The 21,393-nt window shown below is 36.4% G+C and overlaps 1 protein-coding gene and 2 pseudogenes across 7 annotated transcripts in view; 2 read left to right on the top strand and 1 right to left on the bottom strand.

The window, feature by feature from the left end:
- The window catches only part of ABI2 (abl interactor 2), a 130,672-nt gene that overhangs the window by 4,660 nt on the left and 104,619 nt on the right, over positions 1-21,393 (top strand). The window lies entirely within an intron of this gene.
- Positions 394-718, top strand: LOC103659836 (annotated as a pseudogene).
- Positions 6,875-7,497, bottom strand: LOC103659767 (annotated as a pseudogene).

Raw genomic sequence — 21,393 nt, 5'->3', positions numbered from 1 at the left:
TCCCAGAATTCATTAAAAATGAATTATTATATAATTATTATATAAGGAGCTAATAGAATCATGGCTTGTTACCAGATTCATAAAAAACTCATTACTAAAACAATGTAAAGATTTAAAATTCTTATTTAATAAAAACTATTTGAATACATGCTCTCTGTTGAAAAATTATTAGGAAAAATTAAAGAAGAAACTTAAAATTGCCCAGTCATTTTGAATATACATCTGAGATTTATACTTTTAAATCTTTTTGCTATACACAACTATATATCAAAAATGGGTTCATGTTGTTTATTACCTCTGTACCTTGCTTTTAAAAGAAATTTTATGGACACCGAGGAATAAGGTCGTGAAAAGAGGAGGTCTTGGTGTAGTGCTCCCATTTCTACCGTTTTAGGGCTCTGCGCCTTTCGCAGAACTTCCAACAGTGCTATGCTGGGACAGAGCATCCGGAGGTTCACAACCTCTGTGGTGCGTAGGAGCCACTATGAGGAGGGCCCAGGGAAGAATTTGCCATTTTCAGTGGAAAACAAGTGGCGGCTACTACTTATGATGACTTTGTACTTTGGATCTGGATTTGCTGCACCTTTTTTTTATAGTAAGACACCAACTGACTGCTTTAAGAAATAAGGATGTTTTGATTAATCCATTAAACAGATATCAAAAGGAACATTTTAAGAGGTGCAGACTCTTTGAAAAATGGATCAAACTCTTGAATTGAACATACTCAATATGTTTATAAATAAACTTATGGCATGAAAAAAAAATTTTATGACTATTATTAGTTTTTAAAAGAATCTATTTTTAAGTAATCTTTCCACCCATTGTGGGGCTTGAACTTAAAACCTGGAGATCAAGAGTCCACTGAGCCAGCACGGTGCCCCTAAAAAGAAACTTAATGGCATTGGTTTGACTTTGTTTTTTTTAATAGATGTCACAGAGTATACAGAAGAGTTTATCTTTATGTATTTGAATTCTTTTGTTCTCAAAATAGAGGAATCTTAAAAGCACCTAGTGTGAAGAAGGAGAAAGTCATTTGAGAGTAGATACTTGTAGCCCAATATTTACATCCTTCTCTGTGACTTTTGTCTTTTACCTCCACAGAGAGGAGCGAACCACATAGTGGACATCAGACTGGGAGACTGAATTTCCCTAGATTGAGGTGACTTAATTCATCAGGATTTGATTAAGGCTTATCATCCTTAGAAAAACTAGTCCTGACTTTCTAGCAGATATTTGGTGATTGGATTTTTAGTAATAACCCAGCCGTTATCAAGACCTTTGATAAAATTGCCAACACAGACTAAATTATATTTTGAGACCCTTACTCTTTTCTTATAATGAAAAAATTTTAAATTTAACTTTAATTTAATTTATTTTTAAATTTTATTTTATTTTTAAAGATTTTATTTACTTGAGAGCGAGAGAGAGCACAGAGGGAGAGGGAGAAATCACAGAGGGAGAGGGAGAAGCGGACTCCCTGCTGAGCGGGGAGCACTATGCAGGGTTGGATCCCAGGACCCTGAGATCATGACCTGAGCTGAAGGCAGATGCCTGAGCCACCCAGGCACCCCTAAATTTAATTTTTTAAATAATTTTTTTTTTTTTAAAGATTTTATTTATTTATTTAACAGAGATAGCCAGCGAGAGAGGGAACACAAGCAGGGGGAGTGGGAGAGGAAGAGGCAGGCTCACAGCAGAGGAGCCTGATGTGGGGCTCGATCCCATAACGCCGGGATCACGCCCTGAGCCGAAGGCAGGCGCTTAACCGCTGTGCCACCCAGGCGCCCCTAATTTTTTAAATAATTTTTAAAGAATTTTGTCATCTGTGCACTTTCTACCCCTGCCTCTCCAAGGTACTTAATTGGCCTTTTAATTCTCTTTATTGATCCAGGGACTGAGATTGCATTTAATTTTGCCCTATCTTGAAGAGCTTGTTGGTATGAAATCACCCTTTACTCAGACAATTCATAAGATCTCCTTTACTTCATCTTCTTACTGTGGTATGATTAATGTTTGAACATGTGATAGGCTTTCTTTATTCAGGGTCATCTTTCCTCTCCCAGAGAATAGTTAATAACCAAATTGATTTACTTATGTGTAGAATACACTGTGGAGATATTTTTGAGCATGGGATCCTTTCAGTGTTACTTTCCTTTTAAAATGGAAGGAATTTTAATAGCATGCAATGGCAGTGTGTCTAAATGTAATCTCAGTGGATGAATGGAAGTATCCTGAAAATTAGACTATTTGTGGACTTTGACAGCTTATGGTTGAATTTTTATGAGACTTCTAATAGATTGGCTTCATGAAGTAGCATGTGGGACACCTGCTTTGAATTCTCATTTACTTTGTGTTCCTTCTCCACATATAAAGCTTCTAGAGGATAGAGTCATATCTAAAAAAATTTTGGCACTTTGGCCGAAAATCAATTGACTATATGTGTGTGGGTAGTTTTGGATTCTGTTTTGTTCCTTTGACCTGCGTACGTATTCTTAGTTCATATCAGGCGATAGCTTTATACTGAGTCTTGAAGCCAAGTAGTGTGAATCTTATACTTTGTTCTTTGTCAGAATTGTTTTGGCTTTTCTAGGGCCCTTGCTTTTTAAATATATGTTTTAGAATCAGCTTTTAAATTTCTGCAACCCTACTAGGATTTCGAATGGAATTGCACTGAATCTGTAGATTATTTCAGGACAAATTGACATTTTGACAATATTGAGTCTTCCAATCTATGGACTTGGTATTTCTGTTTATTTAAGTTGTCTTTGATTTCTCTTGTCATTATAGGCCTTAGAATACAAATTTTGCACATATATTGTTACATTTATCCTTAATTCTTTGATGATTTTTGGTGCTGTTTATAAAATTTTCAGTTTCCTTTCTAGTGTACAGGAATAGGATTGGCTTTTTGTATATGGATCTTTTATCCTATGACCTTGCTAAATTTATATATTAAACATAGTACCTTTTGTTGAAGATTTTTTTTTTTAATGTAGACAGTCATGTCATCAAATAAAGGGGGTTTTAATTATTCTTTTGTAATCTTTTTTCCTTTTATTTCCCTTTTTTGCCTTATGTCACTGGCTAGGACTTCCAGGATGATGTTGAATAGCAATTGTGAGAGCCTATGTTCTTCACTTGTTCTCAGACTCAGAGGGAAAACAGCTGATCTTTCACTATTACATATGAAATTAGCTATACGTTTTTTGTGGGTACCCTATGTCAGATCAGGGAAGTTCTCTTTTATTCCTAGTTTGCTGAAAAGATTTTTAAAAAACCATGAATGGGTATTATATTTTGTCATATGCCTTTTTCCACATCTATTAAGATGTTTATTTTACTTTTAAAGTCTGTTGATAAGGTGAATCATTTGACTGCAAAATATATTTAAAAAAACTCTACTTACAGAAAGTTTGATCAGTGAAGTAATATGCATTTTAAGTTACAGAAAATCTTTTATGAGAAATGGATTTATATTAATGTCTAGAAATTTGCTACAGTAAGCAAGCATGGTTAAATGGGTGTACATTGTATATTGACTGCAATTTATGCACTCTGCTATATGCTATGTTTGTGCAAAAGGACTGTTTATAAAAGCTTACAACATTATTTAAAAATCTTTTTTTTTCATATTGAGATCACTAAAATAGTTATGATAAAACTGAGAATATGATATGGGTTAAATAGTAATTTTGTAATTGAATACTGTCATGTGTTAAAGATAATTTTAATTTAATTTTATTTAAGATTTTATTTGATTATTTGACCGAGAGAGAGAAAGCACAAGCAGGGGGAGGGGCAGAAGGAGAGGGAGAAGCAGGCTCCCCGCTGAGCAGGGAGCCTGATGTGGAGATCATGACCTGAGCCCAAGGCAGAGGCTTAACCAACTGAGCCACCCCGGTGCCCTGATAATTTTAATTTTAGTGGCTGTGTGACTTGGAAGTTATTTAACCTCTCTGTCTCAGTTTTCTTATCTGTAAGATGGTACAGTTACAGCAGCTACTTAATAAGGTAGTTTTGAAGATTCAGTGAGTTAATATAGCTAAGATGATATATGTTTAATCAAAGCTAAGACTATGAATTTTTAAGACACACCATTATTTTATGTGCCAATAAATTAATGAACACTGCTTCTTAAACGCTTAAAATACTGCCACTTACTTGACACAATGCATTCGATTTCGGTTTTGTTAAAAGACAAAAATATGTTCATCATGCAATCAATGAATATGCTGTGTGTTTGCTTTTACTATAATCATTATTAATGATATTGAAGACTTAAATATTTTATTTTGTCATTTTTTTACCCTGGTCTTTTGTAGTATGTCTTTGGTCACTTTTTTAATTTCAAGGATTTTGATAGGATGAGATCTGGTTGTGTTTGAGGTTCAAAGATGCTAGGTGGTGCTAGAATTTTTTGCTTCCTACTTTCACATGTCCTGTTTGTTTATTTATTTATTTATTATATATATATTTTAAAAGATTTTATTTATTTATTTGACAGAGACAACCAGCGAGAGAGGGAACACAAGCAGGGGGAGTGGGACAGGAAGAAGCAGGCTCCCAGCGGAAGAGCCTGATGTGGGGCTCGATCCCAGAACGCTGGGATCACGCCCTGAGCCGAAGGCAGACGCTTAACGATTGAGCCACCCAGGCGCCCCAACTGTGCCACCCAGGCGCCCCTGTCCTGTTTATTTTTATTTGTTTTTAAATTTTAAAATTTTCAGGGTGTTTTTTTTTTTTTTTTGCTGTTTTTAAAAAGTAAACCTACACCCAGTGTGAGGCTCAGACTCATGCCCCCGAGATCAAGAGTTGCATGCTCCACTGACTGAACCAGTATGGTGCCCCTCACATGTCCTGTTTTACTACAACGTATGATGGCAGTATTTTTCTAGTTAAACAGAATTTCACAGCTTTTTGCAACTAAAATGTAGTCTGTAAAGTTGTAGTTCACATTCATAGACCCACAAATGTGTATAAAATACAAAGTTGTATTTTAATTTTCTAGATATAGTGATATACTAACTAGGGTTGCCCTGGGTTCAAGGACTTTATCCCAAAACTGAATTGCTTTAGAGTGATATTTCTTAATTTTTTAAACCTCATGCCCTTTTTTTGATAAATATACAGATCAACCTGTCTTTTTTCTTTTATATACATTTTACGGTTACGTACTGACTTAGGGCATAATCATTATAACTTGCAGCTTCTCCAGCATTTTGCCAAGATGGAGGGATTTAGATGAATTGGGCCTTGTAGAGGTTATATCAGCGTGACAAATTTGGCAAAGTTCACAGGTTCAGAGAGGAGTCTTCAGATCATATGTGACCAAATATTGTATTATCTTTTAGTTTATGACTACTGTAACTCCTATTTTGAACTTACATGTATGATAACATTTATTTAAAATGCTAAGACATTTATTTAACTTGACACAGTATCTTTTGAGTGTACAACCTTATAGTCCTATGGTATTACTTTCAAATTTTGAGGGAAGATTTTGTTATAATACAGAAAAATCTCATACTACATATAGTTCTTAATTTCTAAATATTCAAACTGTTGTATTTATATTTTCTATTGCTCTTATAACAGATTACCACAAATTCAGCAGTTTAAAACAACACAGATTTACCAATTTATAATTCTGGAGGTCAGAAGTCTATAGTGAGCCACAGAATTGTGTTCTTTCTGAAGGCTCTAAGGGGAGAATTAGTTTCCTTGCATTTCCAGATTCTAAAGGGTGCCCACATTCCTTAACTCATGAACCTCTTTCTAATTCCAAACCAGAAGTGGCATCACTCCAACCTCAGCTTCTGTTTTCACATCTTTCTGACTCCGATTCCATCATCACATCCCCTCTCTCTTCCCCTGCTTTTTTGTCACATTGCCTTCTCTGACTCTGATCCTCCTGCCTTCCTTTATAAAGACCCACCTTGGGCCCCTTTCCATCTCACGTAAGGTAACATATTCACAGGTTCCAAAGGATTAGGATGTGTTCATCTTGGTGGTGGTGGGGTACTATTCAGTCACAATATCTGAACATAGCTTTTCCTTCCTTTATCAGTAAATGGCAACTCTAACCCCCTTGATACCTGAGCCCAAAACCTTGGTACTGTCCTTGACCCTTCTCTTTTGCATTGGATAACAAATGACTCTATCTTCACATGTCTGGATCTGACTTCTGCCACCTCCCCTGCCACCAGCCTGGTCCAAGCCACCATTATTCCTCAGTTAGATTGTAGCAATAGCCAGAGTGATCCTTTAAAAGTCATAATCAGAGACTTCCCTTCTCATTCAGTATAAGAACCAGAGTCCTTAACATTGCCTACAGGCCACGAATGATCTAGCTTTCAGTCTTGAATCCTCTCCTAATTTAATTCCTCTCCTCTTCTTTGCTTACTCTAGTCCAGCACTTTGGCTTCTTTTTCTTGAACATAATGGGCACACTTCTGCCTCAAGACTTTTTTTTTTTTTTTTTTTTAAGTGAGAGAGAATTGTGCACACTCAAATGGGAGGGGAGGGGCAGCAGGAGTGTGGCAGGGAGAGAATCCTAAGCAGGCTCCATGACCAGTGTGGAGCCCTTTCCAGGGCTTGATCTCACAATCCTGAGATCATGACCCGAGCAGAAATCAAGAGTTAGTTGTTAACTGACTGAGCCACCCAGCCCCCCCCAACTTTTTTTTTTCTTTTTAATTTATTTGACAAATAGAGACAGCCAGCGAGAGAGGGAACATAAGCAGGGGGAGTGGGAGAGGAAGAAGCAGGCTCCCAACAGAGCAGGGAGCCCAATGCGGGGCTCGATCCCAGAACCCTGGGATCACGCCCTGAGCTGTGGGCAGACGCTTAACGACTGCGCCACCCAGGTGCCCCTAAAAACAAGTTCTGACCACTTTTATTAAACATTTTGCATTTCTCTAGTCTGTCCTGGCATGCTTCCAATGATATCAGAATCACCTGGATCAGTGATAGCCAGTATACATACTCTGTAGTATTTGCCACATGCTATGCCCGGTTTATTATTGCCACTGTAGTGATGGACACCAGTTTTGGCCAACATGGTGTACTGTTCTATTTCAGATTTCCTCAAGGCTGGGCAGTTGTTGGTGAGGATGACCAGTTTTACTTTGCCATGTCTGATCATTTTCAGAGTCTGCTTCTACCCCAACATGCACTTTCCACTTTTCATAAGGAATTGGAGCCTAGAGTTGATCAACTCCATCAACTTTTTCATCTTCTTTGTGGCCACCATCTTCCTCCCTTAGGTGCAGGATGGCCCCAACCAAGAGCAGCTGCTAAAGTAGCTGGATGTGAGAAAGGTGCCTCAAGACTTTTTTACTTTGCATTTACCATGCCCTCCGCCAGGAGTACTCATTCTCCAGATAGTTGTAACACTGGATCTTTTACCTTTTTCATGCTTTTGACCAAATGTCAACTTCTGTTTTTTTAACTTAAAAAAAGACTTCTAAAAGTTAACTTTTTTTTTTTTTAAAGATTTTATTTATTCGACAGAGAGAGAGACAGCCAGTGAGAGAGGGAGCACAAGCAGGGGGAGTGGGAGAGGAAGAAGCAGGCTCATAGCAGAAGAGCCTGATGTGGGGCTCGATCCCATAACGCCGGGATCACGCCCTGAGCCGAAGGCAGACGCTTAACCGCTGTGCCACCCAGACGCCCCCCCTAAAAGTTAATTTTTAATCCCAGTGTAATTAACATACAGTATTATATTAGTTTCGAATGTATAATATGGTATTTCAGTGATTCTGTACATTACTCAGTGCTTATCACAGTAAGTGTATTAGTGTATTCTTAATCCCCTTCACCTATTTCACCCATCTCCCTACCCACCTCCCCTCTGGTAACCATCAGTTTGTTTTCTATACTTGAGTCTGTTTTGTTTCTCTCTTTTTTTTTTTTCTTTCTTCATTTGTTTTGTTTCTTAAATTCAGATTTAAGGAGTGAATTTCACATATGAGTGAAATCATATGCTACTTGTCTTTGACTTATTTCACTTAGAGTTATACCATTTAGCTCCATCCATGTTGCAAATAGCAAGATTTCATTGTTTTTTATGGGTGATATTCTGTTTTGTGTGTGTGTATACACAGATTTATATATATATATATATACACACACACACACATACACGCACACACACATATATACACATGCAGATATATAAGTATATATATATACTTATATATATAAATATATATATTTATATATAAAACATCTTTTTTTGTGTGGTAGCTCCAATATGGGGCTTGAACTCATGACCCTGAGATCGAGTCACATGCTCTACTGACTGAGCCAGCCAGTCACTCCATACCACATCTTTTTTTTTTTTTTTTTTAAAGATTTTATTTATTTATTCGACAGAGATAGAGACAGCGAGAGAGGGAACACAAGCAGGGGGAATGGGAGAGGAAGAAGCAGGCTCATAGCAGAAGAGCCTGATGTGGGGCTCGATCCCAGATCGCCGGGATCACGCCCTGAGCCGAAGGCAGACGCCCAACCGCTGTGCCACCCAGGCGCCCCCATACCACATCTTCTTTATCCATTCATCTATCAGTGGACATTTGTGTTGCTTCCATAATTTGGCTATTGTAAGTAATGCCACAATAAATATAGGGGTGCATATATCTTTCTGCATTAGTGTTCTCATATTTTTTGGGTAAATACCCAGTGGTGGAATTACTGGATTATATGGTAATTCTATTCTTAATTTTTTGAAGAATCCATACTGTTTTCTACAGTGGCTGGACCAGTTTACAGTCCTACCAACAGTGTACAAGGGTTCCCTTTTCTCCACATCCTTGCCAACACTTGTTGTTTCTTGTGTTAGTGATTTTAGCTTTTCTGACAGGTGTGAGATGATCTCTCAGTGTGGTTTTGATTTGCGTTTCCGGTATGATTAGTGATGTTGAGCATCTCTTTATGTGTCTGTTGACCATCTGTATGTGGTCTTTGGAGAAATATCTGTTCACATCAACTGCTTATTTTTTTATTGGATTATTTGGGTTTTTTTGGTGTTGATTTGTAGAAGTTCTCTATATATTTTGGGTATTAACCTGTTATTGGATATATCATTTGCAAATAATCTTTTCCCATTCAGTAGGCTTTTAGTTTAGTTGATTGTTTCCTTTGTTGTGCAAAAGCTTTTTATTTTAATGTAGTCCCAATAGGTTTTTTTTTTTGTTTTGTTTTGTTTGTTTTTGCTTTTGTTTCCCTTGTCTTAGGAGACATATTTAGAAAAATGTTGCTATGACCAATATCAGAGAAATTACTGCCTGTGCTATTTTCTAGGATTTTTATGGTTTCAGGTCCCACGTTTAGGTCTTTAAGCCATTTTGAGTTTATTTTTGTGTATGGTGTGAGAAAGTGGTCCAGTTTCATTCTTTTGCATGTGGCTGTCCAGTTTCCCCAACACCATTTGTTGAAGAGAGTGTCTTTTTCCCACTGCATATTCTTGTCTCCTTTGTCAAGTATTGACCATACAATTGTGGGTTTATTTCTGGGTTTTCTCTTCTTTTTAAAATTTTTTTAAAGCTTTATTTATTTATTTTAGAGCAAGAGAGCCCATGTGTTGGGGTGGTGGTGGTGGTGGTGGTGGTGGGTGGGTGGAGAGAGAATCTCAAGCAGATTTATTGCTGAGGGAGGAGCCTGACTATGGGGCTGCATCTCATGACACTGAGATCATGACCTGAGGCAAAATCAAGAGTCGGAAGCCCAACTGACTGAACCACCCAGGCACCCCGGGTTTTCTGTTCTGTTGATCTGTGTGTCTGTTTTGTGCCAGTACCATGCTCTTTTGATTACTGCAGCTTCGTGGTATATCTTGAAATCTGAGATTGTGATACTTCCAGTTTTGTTTTTCCAGATTGCTTTGGCTATTTAGGATCTTTTGTGGTTGCATATAAAATTAAGGTTTTTACCTCTAGTTCTGTGAAAAATGATATTTTGATAGGGATTGCATTAAATCTGTAGATTGCTTTGGGTAGTATGGACATTTTAACAAATATTTGTTCTCCCTTGGGTGTGAAATATCTTTCTATTCATTTGTGTCATCTTCAATTTATTTCATCAGTGTTTTATAGTTTTCAAGTACAGGTCTTTCACCTCCTTAGTTAAGTTTATTTATAGATATTTTATTATTTTTGGTGTAGTTGTATATGGGATTGTTTTCTTAATTTCTCTTTCTGCTTCATTATTGGTATAGAGTTACGCAACAGATTTCTCTATTGATGTTGTATTGTGCAACTTGACTGAATTCATTTATCCTATAGTTTTCTGGTGGAGTCTTTCAGGTTTTTTATGTATAGTAACAGATGACGTGATCGAAATAGTGGAAGTCATCTGCAAACGGTGAAGGTTTTACTACTTCTTTGCCAATTTGGGTGTCTTTTATTTCTTTTGGTTGTCTGGTTGCTGAGGCTAAATCTTCTGGTACTATGTTGAATAAAAGTGATGAGAGTGGACATCCTTGTCTTGTTCCTGAAAAGCTGTCAGTGTTTCACAGTTAAGGATGATGTTAGCTGTGAGTTTTTCATTTAACGACTTTATTATGTTAAGGTATATTTCTTCTAAACCTACTTCGTTGAGGGTTTTTATCATGATTGGATGTTGTACTTTGTCAACTGCTTTTTCTGTGTCTATGGTAATAATTGTATGGTTTTTATCTTTTCTCTTTTTAAGTGATGTATTTTGTTGATTGATTTGCAAATATTGAACCACCCTTGCGTCCCAGGAATTAATCCCACTTGATTGTGGTGAATGATTTTTTAAATGGATTGTTGGATTTTGTTTGCTAATATTTTGTTGAGGATTTTTGCATCTGTGTTCATCAGAGATACTGGCGTAATTCTCTCTTTTTCTGATGTCTTTATCTGGTTTTGGTATCAGGGTACTGCTGGTTTCATAGAATTTGGAAGCCTTCATTACTTTTCTGGGTTTTTTTCTTTTTTTCTTTTTCTTTCTTTCTTTCTTTCTTTCTTTCTTTCTTTCTCTTTCTTTCTTTCTTTCTTTCTTTCTGCTGACTAGTTTGAGAACAGTATTAAGTCTTCTTTAATTAAAAAAAATTGTTTTTTAAGTAGGCAACATGCACCAGGTGGGGCTCTAACTCAAAACCCCAAGATCAAGAATTGCATGCTCCACTAACTGAGCCAGCCAGGTGCCCTGGTATTAATTCATCTTTAGATGTTTGGTGGAATTCACCTGTGGAGCCAACTAGTCCAAATGTCACCTTCCTTGATGACCCTTCCTGGTCTATATAAGGTTATAACATACTTTGTTTACTCTCCTTTTTGCTTGTACTTTTTTCCTCCATGCTTTATTTTTCTTTGTATTACTTACCATTTAACATACAATGTATCTTATTTATTTATTTGCCTCTGTCTTCCCTGGCTGGTGAGCTCCATGAGGGCAGGGGTATCTCCTGCCCTCCCCCCCCCAACTCCCCACCCACCTGAGAGAGGAAGGGGGTGAAGGGGGAGAGGGAGAGAGAATTTTAAGCAGGCTCCACCCCAGTGCGGAGTTTGATGCACGTCTCATGAGGTCATGATCTGAGCCAAAATCAAGAGTCAGATGCTTAACTGACTGAACCACCCAGGTGCCCCAAAGGGAGTCTTTTTCATTGTCAATATCTGGAACAGTGCCTGGGACAAAATAGGCATTCAATAAACATTTGCTAGAAAAATAAATTAGGTTTTTTTCTTGTAAGTAGTAGAAAATACTCATATGAGAGTAGTGAAATAAATTAGTTTTCCAAATGGAAGAGTTTGTATTTCTATGTACACATAAATGAAGTTGGTGAATAACTTTTCATTTGTCTAGGATATTTAATATAGATGTGACCAACAGAATTGTGAGTGGTATTTCACTTGTGGCTAGTGCTTTGGAGTTAATTCTGCAGTTGATTTGCTTGCACTTAGTGTATGGCTTATTCTATAGTGGATACTCATTAAATGAGTGGATCTCTCACTTTTTGGGTAGTGAGCAAAAGAGCTATTCCTATATTTATTTATTTATTTTTAAAAAGATTTATTTTAGAGAGAATGAACGGGAGGAGTGGGGTGGGGGGAGAAAACCAAGCAGACTCTGTACTGAGTATGTAGCGCAACACAGGGCTCGATCCCATGACCCTGAGATTACAACCTAAGCCAAAACCAAGAGTTGGATATTCCTATTTTAAAAAATCAGTTAAGTAAAGTCAAGCTTAGTTGTGACTCCATTAAACTAAAATTCTGTAAAGTTAGAAATTGTGGGTTTTTTTTTTTTTTGCCTGTGTCTATTGTGCTTTGTTGAGTAAAATGACTGAAATTGATTCATACCATTTAAAATTTTTACATATGTATATTTTTTTTCTTATTCATTCAAGAAATACTTATTGAGTGTCTGTTCATGCTGGGAAATCATTGGTAACTCATGGAGCTAACAGTCTGCACTGCTTTTCTTTTGTTGTTCTTTGTTTTTGTTTTTGTTTTTTTAAAGATTTTATTTATTTATTTGACAGAGATAGAGACAGCCAGCAAAGTAGGGAACACAAGCAGAGGGAGTGGGAGAGGAAGAAGCAGGCTCATAGTGGAGGAGCCTGATGTGGGGCTCGATCCCATAACGCCGGGGATCACGCCCTGAGCCGAAGGCAGACGCTTAACCGCTGTGCCACCCAGGCGCCCCTCTTTTGTTGTTCTTTCTGTTATTTGGCTTTGTCTATTTATCTGTAGAAGACTTTGAATAGAGGAAAGGAGATGCCTTGTTAAGAACTTCCAGAACCTACAAAACAAGATTGAATAGGGGAAGCAACAAGGGATGCCAGCCTTTTTCAATATGTAGTACTACAAGTCTTCTGCTGAGAGATTACATTTGAATAATGATCCTTTCTCTTCTCCCTTAAAACCTTTTATGCTAGAAGAGCAGAGCAGGTTCAGAAAAATAACTTGAATAACTTAGCTTAATATATAGTACTGTTTTTGAGAGAAGAAATTAAAATTTATTGACGTTAAGTTCCTATATTTTCTGGGTTTTATCATCTGCACATTTGCTTATAATGTAATATGTATAATTATGAATTTTATTCATGTGCAAATAACAAAACCTCCATATAACATAAATTTAATGTCAGCAGTTTAGTTTGCGGTGTAGATATGTTATATACATGTAATGACAGGGTGTAGTATCTCAATTTTTTCTTTTAAAGTGCATAAAGACTGGATCTCTCGTATTAACATTACTTTTAAAAAATTTAAGTCTGATTAATTCAGATTGGTTTAATATTATTTGATGTTATACATAGACTCTTTTGACACAAGATGTATAGATTAGATCAGGTCATTTTGGCTGCTACTTCAGTCCTGCCTCTTTGTCTTTCCAAATGTAACAGTTGTCATCAGTTTGTTAAAAACCCTGTTTAATTGATTTTTTTGGTTTTATCTTAAACAACATTGACATAACATAGAACTCACCATTTTAACCATTTTTAAGTGTAAAGTACAGGCTTTACTTTAAGTTTTTATTATTTTATATAAAAATACATTTTTAATATATTTTAATATATTTAGTTTTTAATTAAAATTAAAATTTTGGTTTTTAATATATTTATAGAGTTGTGCAACCATTACCAAATCTAATTTCAGAGCATTTGCATTATCCCAGAGAGAACTTGTACCCTTTAGATAGTCACTCCATGTCCCTGTACTCCCTGGAAACTGCAGTTCTACTTTCTGTCTCTATCGATTTGCCTATTCTGGACATTTCATATAAACAGAAACATAATATGGGGCCTTTTCTGTGTAACTTATTTCACTTAGCATAATAATATTTTCCACATTCATCTATGTTATAACATGTTTCAGTACAGGCATGCCCCGGAGATATTGGAGTTTGGTTCCAGAGTACTGCAATAAAGCAAATACTGCACTAAAGCAAATCAAATGAATATTTTGGTTTCCCAGTACATATAAAAGTTATTTTTACACTATAGTGTAGTCTATTAAGTGTGTAGTAGCATTATGTCTAAAAAGACATTTTACATACTTTTTGTTAAAAAATACTTTATTGCTGGGGCACCTGGGTGGCTCATTCGGTTAAGCATCTGCCTTCACTCAGGTCATGATCTCAGGGTCCTGGGATCAAGCCCCTCATTGGACTTCTTGCTCAGTGGGGAGCCTGCTTCTCCCTCTGCCTGCTGCACCCTCTGTGCTCTCTCTCTCTCACTATCTCTCTGTGTCAAATAAATAAATAAATAAATAAATAAAATCTTAAAAACAAAACAAAACAAAACTTTATTGCTGGAGTGCCTGCCTGGCTCAGTTGGTAGAGAGCATGTGACTCTTGATCTTGGGGTTGTGAGTTTGGGTCCCACGTTGGGCTTAGAGATGACTTTAAAAAAAATACTTCATTGCTGGACGCCTGGGTGGCTCAGTCAGTTAAGCGTCTGCCTTTGGCTCCTGGGATTGAGTCCTGCGGCCGGCTCCTTGCTCAGCAGGTGGCCTGCTTCTCCCTCTGCCTGTAGCTCGCCCCTGCTTGTGCCCTGTCTCTCTCTCTCCGACGAATAAATAACATCTTAAAAAAAAAAATACTTCTTTGCTAAAAAATGCTAACCATCATTTGAATTTTTAGGGAGTCATAACAAATATAATAATGAAAAGGTTTGAAATCGTGAGAATTACCAAAATGGAGAGAGAAATGAACAGATGCTGTTGGAAAAATGGTACCTATAGAGTTATTTGAAGCAGAGTTGCTACAACATGTTAGTTCGTAAAAAACACAGGGAAGTGCATTAGAATGGGGCATGCCTGTACTTCATTCCTTTCTATGGCCAAATATTTCATTATATAGATGTACCACATTTTGTTTATCCATTCATTAGTTGATGAATATTTGGGTTGTTTCCACCTTTTGGTTATTACGAATAGTGTTGCTATGAACATTTGTGTATAAGCTTTTGTCTAAACATATATTTTAAATTCTCCTGGGTAAACATAGGAGTGGAATTCCTCAGTGGTATGGTTGCACTATTTACATTTCTACCAGTAGTATATGAGAGTTCAGTTTTTCTACATCTTCGACAATATTCATTATTTTCTGCCTAAAGCTGTATCCATTGTAGTTGGTATGAAGAGAAATGCCATTGTGATTTTGGTTTATATTTCCCTAATCACTGGTAATGTTGAGCATCTTTCCTTGTGCTTATTGACCATTCTTGGGAGAAATGTCTACTCAAGTTCGTTTCTTTATTTTTTCTTTGTTCACTTTTTAATTGTGTTGTTTACCTTTTTGTTGAATTTTGAGAATTCTTTATATATTTTGGATAGTGTATCCTTATTAGATATATAGTTTAAAAATATTTGTTTCTAGTTTGTCAGTTGTCATTGCACTTTCTTGATAATGTCCTTTGATGCCCAAAAGTTTTGTTTTTGTGAAGTCCAAATTATTTTGTTTTTTGTGCTTTTGGTGTCATATTTAAGAAACATTGCTTAAACCAGGGTCATGAAAATTTAGTCCTAGGTTTGCTTCTAAGAGTTTAATAGTTTTAGCTACATATCATATGTGGCTTATTGTATCTGACTTCTTTCACTTAGCATAGTACTTGCAGAGTCCATCCATATTGTGTAGCATATATCAGTACTTTATTTTATGGTTGAATAATATTCCATTGTGTCTAATATTCAAGTGTTTTTTATTTAGGTCTTTGATCCATTTTGAGTTAATTTTTGTATATTTTGTATAAGGTAAGAATCCAAATTGAGCCAGCCAGGAATTCCATTGAGTATCTTTTCATGCATCTGTTGGCCATCTCCATGTCTTCTTTGGGGAAATATTAACTCATGTTTTCTGCCCATTTTTAAATTGTGTGTGTGTGTGTGTGTGTGTGTGTGTGTTTTTTTTTTTTTCCGGTATTGAATTGTCACCTTTTGAGTGACAGATTGTTTTTGTGTTCTCTTTATCTCTTTTTTTTCCTGATTAGTTCTGGCTAAAATTCTGTCATTTGTATTGATCTCTAAGAACTAACTTTTGGTATCAGTGATTTTCTTTAGTGACTTTCTGTTTCTTTTTATTGACTGTGCTCTCATGTGTTATTTCCCTCCCTCTGCTTTTCTTTGGTTGGGGGTTAATTTGTCCTGCATTTTCTTCTTTTTTAAGGTATAATCTGATGTCATTGTTTTTCTTTCTTTCTAATATAGACATTTAGAGCTATACATTTTCCTCTCAAGTACTGCTTTAGTGGCATCCCACAAATCTTAAATTTTCCCCCCATACATTTTCCCCACACTCTCATTTCTCTTTTAATGGCTTTTGTTGAGCAATGAGTTATTTGGAAGTGTTACTTAATTTCCAAAGATTTGGGGATTTTCCATGGGTCTTTTTGTTAACGATTTCTGATATAATTCTTCTGTGGTCAAAAAACACTTTGATTTGAATTCTTTTAAATTGTTTCAAGACTTTTTACTAGCCTGTAGTAGGGTTTAATTTGGTTAATGTTTTGTGTGCATTTGAAAAAAGTGTGTATTCTGCTTTTGCTTGGAGTATTCTCTAAATGTCAATTAGGTTGAAGTGGTTAATGATTAATGGTGGTATTCAAGTCTATTATGTTTACTTTCTGTGTATTCTGTCAATTTGAGAGAGGGTTATTGTGATCTTTGACTGTACCTGTGCATTTGTCTATTGTAAGTCTATCAAGTTTTGCTTCATGTATTTTGAAGTTCTGTTATTATGTATATAAATGTTTACATTTGTTTTCCCTTTGTGAATTGCCATTTTTATCAGAAATTAAAAAAAATCTGTGGTCATATATTTTTTCCTCTGCAATCTACTTTGTACTTAGGTAGCTGCTTCCATCTTCTTTTGGATAGTATTGGTATAGTACATCTTTTCTCATTTTTTTGTTTCTATGTTACCTGTGTCTTTAAAGTGTATTTTAAAAAAAGTTTATTTGAGAGAGAGAGAGTGTGTGTGCTAGCGAGAATCAGCATGAGACACGGGGAAGGGCAGAGGGAGAGGAAGAAGCAGACTCCCCACTGAGCAGGGAGCCTTGACATGGGGCTCTATCTGATGACCCTGAGTTCATGACGTGAGCTGAAGGCAGATGCTTAACCCAGTGAGCCTCCTAGGAGCCCCTAAAGTGTATTTTTTTTTAAAGGAGCATATAGTTGGGTTGTGCTGTTGTATTTACTCTGACAATATCTTTTAGTTGCCATGTTTAGATTATTTACTTTTTGTGTGATTATAGATATGTTTAGGTTTAATTATATCACCGTTTATTTTGTTTGTCTCATCCTTTGTTCCCCTTTTTATACCTTCGTTTGGTTGGAGTAATTGTCATAATTCTAGTATATCTCCTTTGTTGGCTTATTAGATATAACTCTTTGTTTTCCAATTTTAATGGTTATTTTCGGGTTTGTAGTACTTACCTCAATCTCCCTTCAGGTGATGTTATAGCATTTTTTGCATAGCTTGAGAATCTTACAGTATTATACTTCCATTTCTCCCTTCCCATCTTTTATACTGTTGTCACTGTACATTTTATGTTCACATATGTTATAAACCTTGTAATACATTTTTCTTAATTTTTGTTTAAATAGTTATCTTTAAGAAATCTAGCTTTAAAAAATCATATATTTACCAATGTAATTACAATTTCCGGTATTTGTTGTTCTTTTGTGTAGATCCATATTTGTTATCTGGTGTTATCTTCCATCTCTGCCTATCCTTTAGGACTTCCTTTAACAATTCTTGTGTAAGTCTGTTGGTGATTTTTTTTTAACTTTTGTATGTTTGAAAACATCTTTTTCCTTTGCCTTTATTTTTGAAAGGTAGTTTTGTTGGGTATAGGATTCTGTGTTGACATTATTTTAAAGATTTTATTTATTTGTTTTAGAGAGAGGGTACATGAGTGGGGGAAGGGGCAGAGGGAAAGGGAAGGAGTAGGTGGGAGAGGATCTGAAGCAGATTCTATGCTGAACGTGGAGCCCGATGCAGGGCTTGATCCCATGACCCTGAGATCATGACCTGAGCCAGAACCAAAAGTTGGACACTCAGCCAACTGAACTGTGTGGTCAGTATTTTAAAGATGGTGCCCCACTGTTCTCTGGTTTACATTGTTTGAAATGGAAAATTTGCTGTTGTAGTTTGTTCATTTGTAGGGTTATGTCCAATTTTCCCTTGCTGTTTGGAAAATTTGCTCTTTATCACTTTTGTAGCAATTTGATTTTGATATGCCTTGGTGTAGTTTTCTTTCTGCTTCTTGTATTCAAGATTCATTGCACTTCTTTGATCTGTGAATGTAGACCTTCTGTCAGATTTTGAAGATTTTCATGCACTTATTGTCAGATATTTTTTATTCTGTCTACTCCCTTTTCTGGGAACTTTGCTAACATATATATTATGCTATTTGAGGTTGTTCCACAGCTCACCGATTCTCTTTTCATTAAGTTTTTTTTTCTTCATGCTTTTCTTTTTTCATTTTGGAGAAAGTCTCTTCTTATGTCTTCAAGTTCATTAATCTTTTTTGTTTTTGTATTTGTAATGTCTTCTGTTGTTATGGGATGTATTCCTTTTTTTTTTTTTTTAAGATTTTATTTATTTATTCGACAGAGAGAGAGAGACAGCCAGCGAGAGAGGGAATACAAGCAGGGGGAGTGGTAGAGGAAGAAGCAGGCTCCCAGTGGAGCAGAGAGCCCAACGTGCATTGTGTCCATTCTAGATTGGCTTCAATTGATTTTTTTCCTCATTATCAATATATTTTTCCTCCTTTTTTATCTTTGGTAACCTTTGATTGATTGCCACTCATTGTGATTATTAATTTACTGGGTGCTTGATTTTTGTTTCTCTTCCTATAAATGTTCTTAAATTTTATTCTTGAATGCAGTTAAGTTACTTGGAAAGTGCTTGATCCTTTTGTGCCTTTTATGATTTGTTTGGTGTGAAGAGTGGAGTTTTTTAGTCTGGACTAATTATTCCCCACTACTCAGAAGGCAAGACCCTCTGTGTAGTGTAACCAGTGCCCCACAAATTGGGAGCTTTTCCATTTTGGCTGGTAGGACAGTTCACTATTCCCTAACTTGTAGGAGGACCAGGCACTCTTCCTTATAATCCTCTTGGTTGATTGTCTCTGCACCCTTGGGTAGTTTTCTCTTATGCATGCACTGATCAGTATTCTGCTGAATAATAAAAGGAGACCCTCTGCACATCTCTGGATTTCTCTGTGTAACACTTTGTTGCTTTTGACTTGTGAACTATATTTGCCTTGGTCTTCCAGCTTCTTGCCTCTGTCTGCTGAACTCCCAACTTCTGCCAGCTCTACCAGTAATGTCTATTTTGGCAGAATTCTTTTCTTCTTCCAATCCAGGATCCAGTTTGGGATTTCTTACTGCACTTATTTGTCATGTCATTTTAATTTTTGGAACAATTCCTTAGCTTTTATATATTTTCACTGCGTGGACTTTTTCTAAAGGTATATGCCAGTGTTTTGTTTTGCTTTTTTTTTTTTTTTTTTGTCTTCCTTTTTGGTTGTCCCTTAATTTTGTTTTTTCTGATTGTTTCCCTGTGATAAAATTTAGTTTATGCATTTTTGTATATTAGGCAGTAAATAGTAATAATATGTTCTCAGCACAGGGCAGTATATTAGGAGTGTGTACATTATTGGGGATGTTAAATTTGACTGCTTTCAACTGTGTGTGTCATATTTCTGTTATGTAAAGATACTTTTTTCCTTTTTTTTAAATGATTTTCTCACATTGCTTTTCAAATCCATTTATAATTTTTTGCCTGAAACAGTGAAACAGTTATTGCTTTGGTAGTTGTAAAATGATGATTTTATAACTGTCGTTTCTTTATGTACTCATTTGCTATTTGGGGAAATGAGTGGGGGATTGCATTCTGTTCTAGCTGTGGTTTGTGCTGGCCAGAATAGTGTGGAAACTATTTTTTGTGGCAATGTTGCATTGTCCAGTTACTAGCTTCATGAGTATCGAGCGCTGAGATGTGGTACATATATTTTTTGGATGATGCACATTTACTAAGTGATGAGTTCTATATCCAACAGTAATTATGTGCCAATTTCTTGATCATAGCATAATAAGATGGTGTGTTTCTCAGATTGAGAGTTCCAGTGGTTGCCTTCCGTTTATTTATTTTCACATCTCTGATAGTGTTAGACGTATCTGTTCTGGGTGGGGCAGTTCTGTGATTTTTGTTATGGACATGGTATTTGGACGTGCATCCTAGATATTTCTCCTCTAGTGTTTCCTGTTATTTGGGAAATAGTGCCTTGTACAAATTTCTCAAAGTGAGGGTGGCACTGTTCCCCTCCCTCCCAGCTTTATTGAGATATAATTGACATGTAATATTCTGTGAATTTAAGGTATGCGCTTGATGATTTGATACATGTATGTGTTATGAAATGATTACCACAATAGGGTCACACCTCTATCATGTCACTTACTTTTTTTTTGGAGGGCAGCAGTGAGCACATTTAAGATTTACTCTTTTAGCAACTTTCAGGCATATAACATGTTATTTTAACTGTAGTCACCATGGTGTACATTAGATTCCCAGAATATAATTCATCTTAGAACTAAAAGTTTGTACCATTTGACTGTTATCTTCCCATTTCCCCCCACCCTGCAACTTTTGGCATCCACCATTCTATTCTGTTTTTACAAGTTTAGCTATTTTATTTTTTAAAAAGATTTTATTTATTTATTTGGCAGAAACACAGTAAAAGAGGGAACACAAGCAGGGGGAGTGGAAGAGGGAGAAGCAGGCTTCCCGCTGAGCAGGGAGCCCAACGTGGGGCTCGATCCCAGGACCCTGGGACCATGACCTGAGCCAAAGGCAGACGCTTAACGACTTAGCCACCCGGGCGCCCCACAAGTTTGGCTATTTTAGATTCCACATTTACATGAGATCATAGAGTATTTATCTCTCTCTAACTTATTTCACTAAGCATAATGCCCTCCAGGTCCACCCATCTTGTTGCAAATGGCAGGAATTCCTTCTTTCTCATGGCCACATAGTATTCCTCTGTGTGTGTGTGTGTGTGTGTGTGTGTGTGTGTGTGTGTGAGAGAGAGAGAGAGAGAGAGAGACATTTTCTTTATTCATCTGTAGGTTAACACTTAGGTTGTTTCCTTATCTTGGCTGTTGTGACTAATGCTTCAGTAAACATGTGAGTGTAGATACCTCTTTGAGATAGTGATTTTCTTTTCTTTGGTAAACATGTGAGTGTAGATACCTCTTTGAGATAGTGATTTTCTTTTCTTTGGTTATATACACAGAAGTGGGAATGCTGGATCGTTTGGTAGTTCCATTTTTAACTTTTTGAGGAACCTCCATCCTTGTTTCCATAGTAGATGTACTGATTTACATTCCCAGCAACAGCGTACAAGGGTTCCCTTTT

The sequence above is a fragment of the Ursus maritimus genome, unplaced genomic scaffold, assembly GCF_017311325.1.
Source record: "Ursus maritimus isolate PB19 unplaced genomic scaffold, ASM1731132v1 scaffold_1, whole genome shotgun sequence".
Taxonomy (NCBI): domain Eukaryota; kingdom Metazoa; phylum Chordata; class Mammalia; order Carnivora; family Ursidae; genus Ursus; species Ursus maritimus.
The sequence above is the reverse complement of the archived record's forward strand: the minus strand, read 5'-3'. Positions and strand labels throughout refer to the sequence as shown.